Below are 7,224 nucleotides of genomic sequence, written 5' to 3'. Positions count from 1 at the left end.
ATATATAAATGTTATATGCTTTAAATACTTCCGTTGTGATTTAAAAAAAAAAGTACAGGTGTGTTTCGCCTAGACGTACCATCTCCAACTTTTTCTTTACCCTTTCCCTTTCCCTTTGCCCTTGCAAATGTTGGTGTAGGAACCTGGTCTACAACGGATCGAGTGAAAGATTGTTCGTGTGATTGAACATTTCGTTGATTGAGATTCGCTTGCATACTCCTTTCCCTTTGCCATTCCATGTAACTTGCGTACTCATCGGGTGAAATTTGAGTTTGTGGTACGTGGGTTTGTGATGGAACTTCGGGATGCATTTCGATAAACTCAAACCAATTAAAATTGTGACTGTACGGGTTAGATTCGCAATAAATGTAATTGAGATCTTTTGGGTTGTTTGAGTTAGGATTCATGTTTGATTAAAAATATAGGATTTAAAGATATAGAATGAAAAGATATGAATTAGAAATGAAATTTAGTTGTGAAATGTATAAAATATAGATGTAAATATAGGAATAAAATTATAAAAAAAAAGAAAGAAACAAGAAAAGAGCCGTTTTCAAACGGCTAAAAATTTAAAAACATTGCACAACGGCTAGTTTTTTCACCGTCCACGTGTCGACTTTGGAAACCGACGCCGAGATCGACGTCGGTCCGGTGTCGACCGACCGTCCATCTCACCGTCGATTTTGGGCGACGCCGAAAAAAGACGGCAGACACCGGATCCTCTAACAGACTTATTTAACAGAAATTTGACAGAGCGATGCTGATTGCAAATTTATTGCAAAACGAAGGATTCTGAAGACAAATAACTCTGGGACGCTGTCCATATGGATACGGGTTGTATTCGGGCCATTTTTGCTGTAACCATACGGATACAGGTGCATCCGTATGGATATAGATGCATCCGTACAGTTGCAGATGCTTCCGTGCAGTTGCAGCCTTTTAGCTTTCTGGGAAACTTGTTTTGGTCGTAGCTTTCAAACCGTAACTCTGTTTTTGATGAATCAAATATCGTTGGAAACGTAATGAAGTCTACTTTCCAATGGTAATGTTTTAAAATAACAAATTAAACTTTATTTGAGCTAAAAATAATATGATAGCTTGTATGTATCGTTTTACACGCGTGTGAGGGTTGTTTTCGTATGGACAATTATGAAGCCTTGTCAAGTAATGAATGTAGAGTTATATGATGTATTCTATAGTATTAATTGATGATTATCATTGATTGGAGAAGTATACTAACTCAGTATATGATATTCTCAGGTGATAAAGGAACGGAGAAGACTTAGTAACATTAGACCACTGAGTTCTTGCTGGTAATCGGTAATCCTTATGGATATTGGTATTTAATAACAAGTGTAGTTACTACCCGCTGTTATGCTATTAAAGATTATGATGATCTATTTGTGCATGCTAATAGGTGATTTTGTTTTTATCATGTTGCCCGATTAGATTGAATCTATAGCATGCCTGATTAGGGTGCCCTGTGTTTATTGGTGATGTTACATATCGTGAGGTTATAGGTGATTTATGTGCACATATGGGAGCTGTCCGTGTATAGAAGGGACAGAAGAGGTCAACCATGTATATAAGGGTTGTGCTTATTGGTTATTGTAATGGCAGTATATTGCAATTGACGTATGTAAACGTCAGGAGAGGTATACTGTGTGACAATAACGAGGGCTATCGGTACAACTCTAGCTTGATCAGCTAGTAGCTGTAGACCTGGCAGGGTCAACGATCCTCTTGTATTTATAGTCGTTAGTGCTATGTATAGCCGTTAGTGCTATGAGAGTGAATAGCTGTGTAGAGCTATTGATACTTAGTGAATAGCTGTGTAGAGCTATTGATACCCTTATTGTATAGCTATGTAAGGCTACGTTAGTGTAGTGCCTTTAGTGAATAACTTGTTGATGCTATTGCTGCTCTATTAGCTGATTGTTTGCCTAGCTATGTATGATACAGATGTGTAATGCTATATTATATGATAGCTATGTAACACTATGTCCACATGCCCACGACTAGATGCATGATCCCTAAAAGCTAGGTTTGGTACTTGATAGTAATATCTGTTGGGATATCTCATTCACTTAGCGTTGTGGTAATCCCCCACATTTTCTCCACTGCAGGTTATATTGATTTACATGCTAGGGACTGGAGAATATGGTCGTGTTTGGGTTATGTTTGACACACTGAAGAACTCTGATGTTTAATATAACTATGTATAACTATTTTGAAAAGTAACACCAGTTGTATTGTAATATATATAAATGTTATATGCTTTAAATACTTCCGTTGTGATTTTAAAAAAAAAAAAAGTACAGGTGTGTTTCGCCTAGACGTACTGAAATGTCCCGTTCTTATTGATTAAAAACGTTCCATATTAATTGATTTCGTTGCGAGGTTTTGACCTCTATATGAGACGTTTTTCAAAGACTGCATTCATTTTTAAACAAACCATAACCTTTATTTCATCAATAAAGGTTTAAAAAGCTTTACGTAGATTATCAAATAATGATAATCTAAAATATCCTGTTTACACACGACCATTACATAATGGTTTACAATACAAATATGTTACAACAAAATAAGTTTCTTGAATGCAGTTTTTACACAATATCATACAAGCATGGACTCCAAATCTTGTCCTTATTTAAGTATGCAACAGCGGAAGCTCTTAATAATCACCTGAGAATAAACATGCTTAAAACGTCAACAAAAATGTTGGTGAGTTATAGGTTTAACCTATATATATCAAATCGTAACAATAGACCACAAGATTTCATATTTCAATACACATCCCATACATAGAGATAAAAATCATTCATATGGTGAACACCTGGTAACCGACAATAACAAGATGCATATATAAGAATATCCCCATCATTCCGGAACACCCTTCGGATATGATATAAATTTCGAAGTACTAAAGCATCCGGTACTTTGGATGGGGTTTGTTAGGCCCAATAGATCTATCTTTAGGATTCGCGTCAATTAGGGTGTCTGTTCCCTAATTCTTAGATTACCAGACTTAATAAAAAGGGGCATATTCGATTTCGATAATTCAACCATAGAATGTAGTTTCACGTACTTGTGTCTATTTTGTAAATCATTTATAAAACCTGCATGTATTCTCATCCCAAAAATATTAGATTTTAAAAGTGGGACTATAACTCACTTTCACAGATTTTTACTTCGTCGGGAAGTAAGACTTGGCCACTGGTTGATTCACGAACCTATAACAATATATACATATATATCAAAGTATGTTCAAAATATATTTACAACACTTTTAATATATTTTGATGTTTTAAGTTTATTAAGTCAGCTGTCCTCGTTAGTAACCTACAACTAGTTGTCCACAGTTAGATGTACAGAAATAAATCGATAAATATTATCTTGAATCAATCCACGACCCAGTGTATACGTATCTCAGTATTGATCACAACTCAAACTATATATATTTTGGAATCAACCTCAACCCTGTATAGCTAACTCCAACATTCACATATAGAGTGTCTATGGTTGTTCCGAAATATATATAGATGTGTCGACATGATAGGTCGAAACATTGTATACGTGTCTATGGTATCTCAAGATTACATAATATATAATACAAGTTGATTAAGTTATGGTTGGAATATATTTGTTACCAATTTTCACGTAGCTAAAATGAGAAAAATTATCCAATCTTGTTTTACCCATAACTTCTTCATTTTAAATCCGTTTTGAGTGAATCAAATTGCTATGGTTTCATATTGAACTCTATTTTATGAATCTAAACAAAAAAAGTATAGGTTTCTAGTCGGAAAAATAAGTTACAAGTCGTTTTTGTAAAGGTAGTCATTTCAGTCGAAAGAACGACGTCTAGATGACCATTTTAGAAAACATACTTCCACTTTGAGTTTAACCATAATTTTTGGATATAGTTTCATGTTCATAATAAAAATCATTTTCTCGGAATAACAACTTTTAAATCAAAGTTTATCATAGTTTTTAATTAACTAACCCAAAACAGCCCGCGGTGTTACTACGACGGCGTAAATCCGGTTTTACGGTGTTTTTCGTGTTTCCAGGTTTTAAATCATTAAGTTAGCATATCATATAGATATAGAACATGTGTTTAGTTGATTTTAAAAGTCAAGTTAGAAGGATTAACTTTTGTTTGCGAACAAGTTTAGAATTAACTAAACTATGTTCTAGTGATTACAAGTTTAAACCTTCGAATAAGATAGCTTTATATGTATGAATCGAATGATGTTATGAACATCATTACTACCTTAAGTTCCTTGGATGAACCTACTGGAAAAGAGAAAAATAGATCTAGCTTCAATGGATCCTTGGATGGCTCAAAGTTCTTGAAGCAAAATCATGACACGAAAACAAGTTCAAGTAAGATCATCACTTGAAATAAGATTGTTATAGTTATAGAAATTGAACCAAAGTTTGAATATGATTATTACCTTGTATTAGAATGATAATCTACTGTAAGAAACAAAGATTTCTTGAGGTTGGATGATCACCTTACAAGATTGGAAGTGAGCTAGCAAACTTGAAAGTATTCTTGATTTTATGAAACTAGAACTTTTGGAATTTATGAAGAACACTTAGAACTTGAAGATAGAACTTGAGAGAGTTCAATTAGATGAAGAAAATTGAAGAATGAAAGTGTTTGTAGGTGTTTTTGGTCGTTGGTGTATGGATTAGATATAAAGGATATGTAATTTTGTTTTCATGTAAATAAGTCATGAATGATTACTCATATTTTTGTAATCTTATGAGATATTTCATGCTAGTTGCCAAATGATGGTTCCCACATGTGTTAGGTGACTCACATGGGCTGCTAAGAGCTGATCATTGGAGTGTATATACCAATAGTACATACATCTAAAAGCTGTGTATTGTACGAGTACGAATACGGGTGCATACGAGTAGAATTGTTGATGAAACTGAACGAGAATGTAATTGTAAGCATTTTTGTTAAGTAGAAGTATTTTGATAAGTGTATTGAAGTCTTTCAAAAGTGTATAAATACATATTAAAACACTACATGTATATACATTTTAACTGAGTCGTTAAGTCATCGTTAGTCGTTACATGTAAGTGTTGTTTTGAAACCTTTAGGTTAACGATCTTGTTAAATGTTGTTAACCCAATGTTTATAATATCAAAAGAGATTTTAAATTATTATATTTTCATGATATTATGATGTACGAATATCTCTTAATATAATATATATACATTAAATGTCGTTACAACGATAAACGTTACATATATGTCTCGTTTCAAAATCATTAAGTTAGTAGTCTTGTTTTTACATATGTAGTTCATTGTTAATATAATTAATGATATGTTTACTTATCATAATATCATGTTAACTATATATATAACCATATATATGTCATCATATAGTTTTTTTACAAGTTTTAACGTTCGTGAATCACCGGTCAACTTGGGTGGTCAATTGTCTATATGAAACCTATTTCAATTAATCAAGTCTTAACAAGTTTGATTGCTTAACATGTTGGAAACATTTAATCATGTAAATATCAATCTCAATTAATATATATAAACATGGAAAAGTTCGGGTCACTACAGTACCTACACGTTAAATAAATTTCGTCCCGAAATTTTAAGCTGTTGAAGGTGTTGACGAATCTTCTGGAAATAGATGAGGGTATTTCTTCTTCATCTGATCTTCACGCTCCCAGGTGAACTCGGGTCCTCTACGAGCATTCCATCGAACCTTAACAATTGGTATCTTGTTTTGCTTAAGTCTTTTAACCTCACGATCCATTATTTCGACGGGTTCTTCGATGAATTGGAGTTTTTCGTTGATTTGGATTTCATCTAACGGAATAGTGAGATCTTCTTTAGCAAAACATTTCTTCAAATTCGAGACGTGGAAAGTGTTATGTACAGCCGCGAGTTGTTGAGGTAACTCAAGTCGGTAAGCTACTGGTCCGACACGATCAATAATCTTGAATGGTCCAATATACCTTGGATTTAATTTCCCTCGTTTACCAAATCGAACAACGCCTTTCCAAGGTGAAACTTTAAGCATGACCATCTCTCCAATTTCAAATTCTATATCTTTTCTTTTAATGTCAGTGTAGCTCTTTTGTCGACTTTGGGCGGTTTTCAACCGTTGTTGAATTTGGATGATCTTCTCGGTAGTTTCTTGTATAATCTCCGGACCCGTAATCTGTCTATCCCCCACCTCACTCCAACAAATCGGAGACCTGCACTTTCTACCATAAAGTGCTTCAAACGGCGCCATCTCAATGCTTGAATGGTAGCTGTTGTTGTAGGAAAATTCTGCTAACGGTAGATGTCGATCCCAACTGTTTCCGAAATCAATAACACATGCTCGTAGCATGTCTTTAAGCGTTTGTATCGTCCTTTCGCTCTGCCCATCAGTTTGTGGATGATAGGCAGTACTCATGTCTAGACGAGTTCCTAATGCTTGCTGTAATGTCTGCCAGAATCTTGAAATAAATCTGCCATCCCTATCAGAGATAATAGAGATTGGTATTCCATGTCTGGAGACGACTTCCTTCAAATACAGCCGTGCTAACTTCTCCATCTTGTCATCTTCTCTTATTGGTAGGAAGTGTGCTAATTTGGTGAGACGATCAACTATTACCCAAATAGTATCAAAACCACTTGCAGTCCTTGGCAATTTAGTGATGAAATCCATGGTAATGTTTTCCCATTTCCATTCCGGGATTTCGGGTTGTTGAAGTAGACCTGATGGTTTCTGATGCTCAGATTTGACCTTAGAACACGTCAAACATTCTCCTACGTATTTAGCAACATCGGCTTTCATACCCGGCCACCAAAAATGTTTCTTGAGATCCTTGTACATCTTCCCCGTTCCAGGATGTATTGAGTATCTGGTTTTATGAGCTTCTCTAAGTACCATTTCTCTCATATCTCCAAATTTTGGTACCCAAATCCTTTCAGCCCTATACCGGGTTCCGTCTTCCCGAATATTAAGATGCTTCTCCGATCCTTTGGGTATTTCATCCTTTAAATTTCCCTCTTTTAAAACTCCTTGTTGCGCCTCCTTTATTTGAGTAGTAATGTTATTATGAATCATTATATTCATAGATTTTACTCGAATGGGTTCTCTATCCTTCCTGCTCAAGGCATCGGCTACCACATTTGCCTTCCCCGGGTGGTAACGAATCTCAAAATCGTAATCATTCAATAATTCAATCCACC

Source organism: Rutidosis leptorrhynchoides, chromosome 2 (genome assembly GCF_046630445.1).
Source record: "Rutidosis leptorrhynchoides isolate AG116_Rl617_1_P2 chromosome 2, CSIRO_AGI_Rlap_v1, whole genome shotgun sequence".
Lineage (NCBI taxonomy): Eukaryota > Viridiplantae > Streptophyta > Magnoliopsida > Asterales > Asteraceae > Rutidosis > Rutidosis leptorrhynchoides.
The sequence above is the reverse complement of the archived record's forward strand: the minus strand, read 5'-3'. Positions refer to the sequence as shown.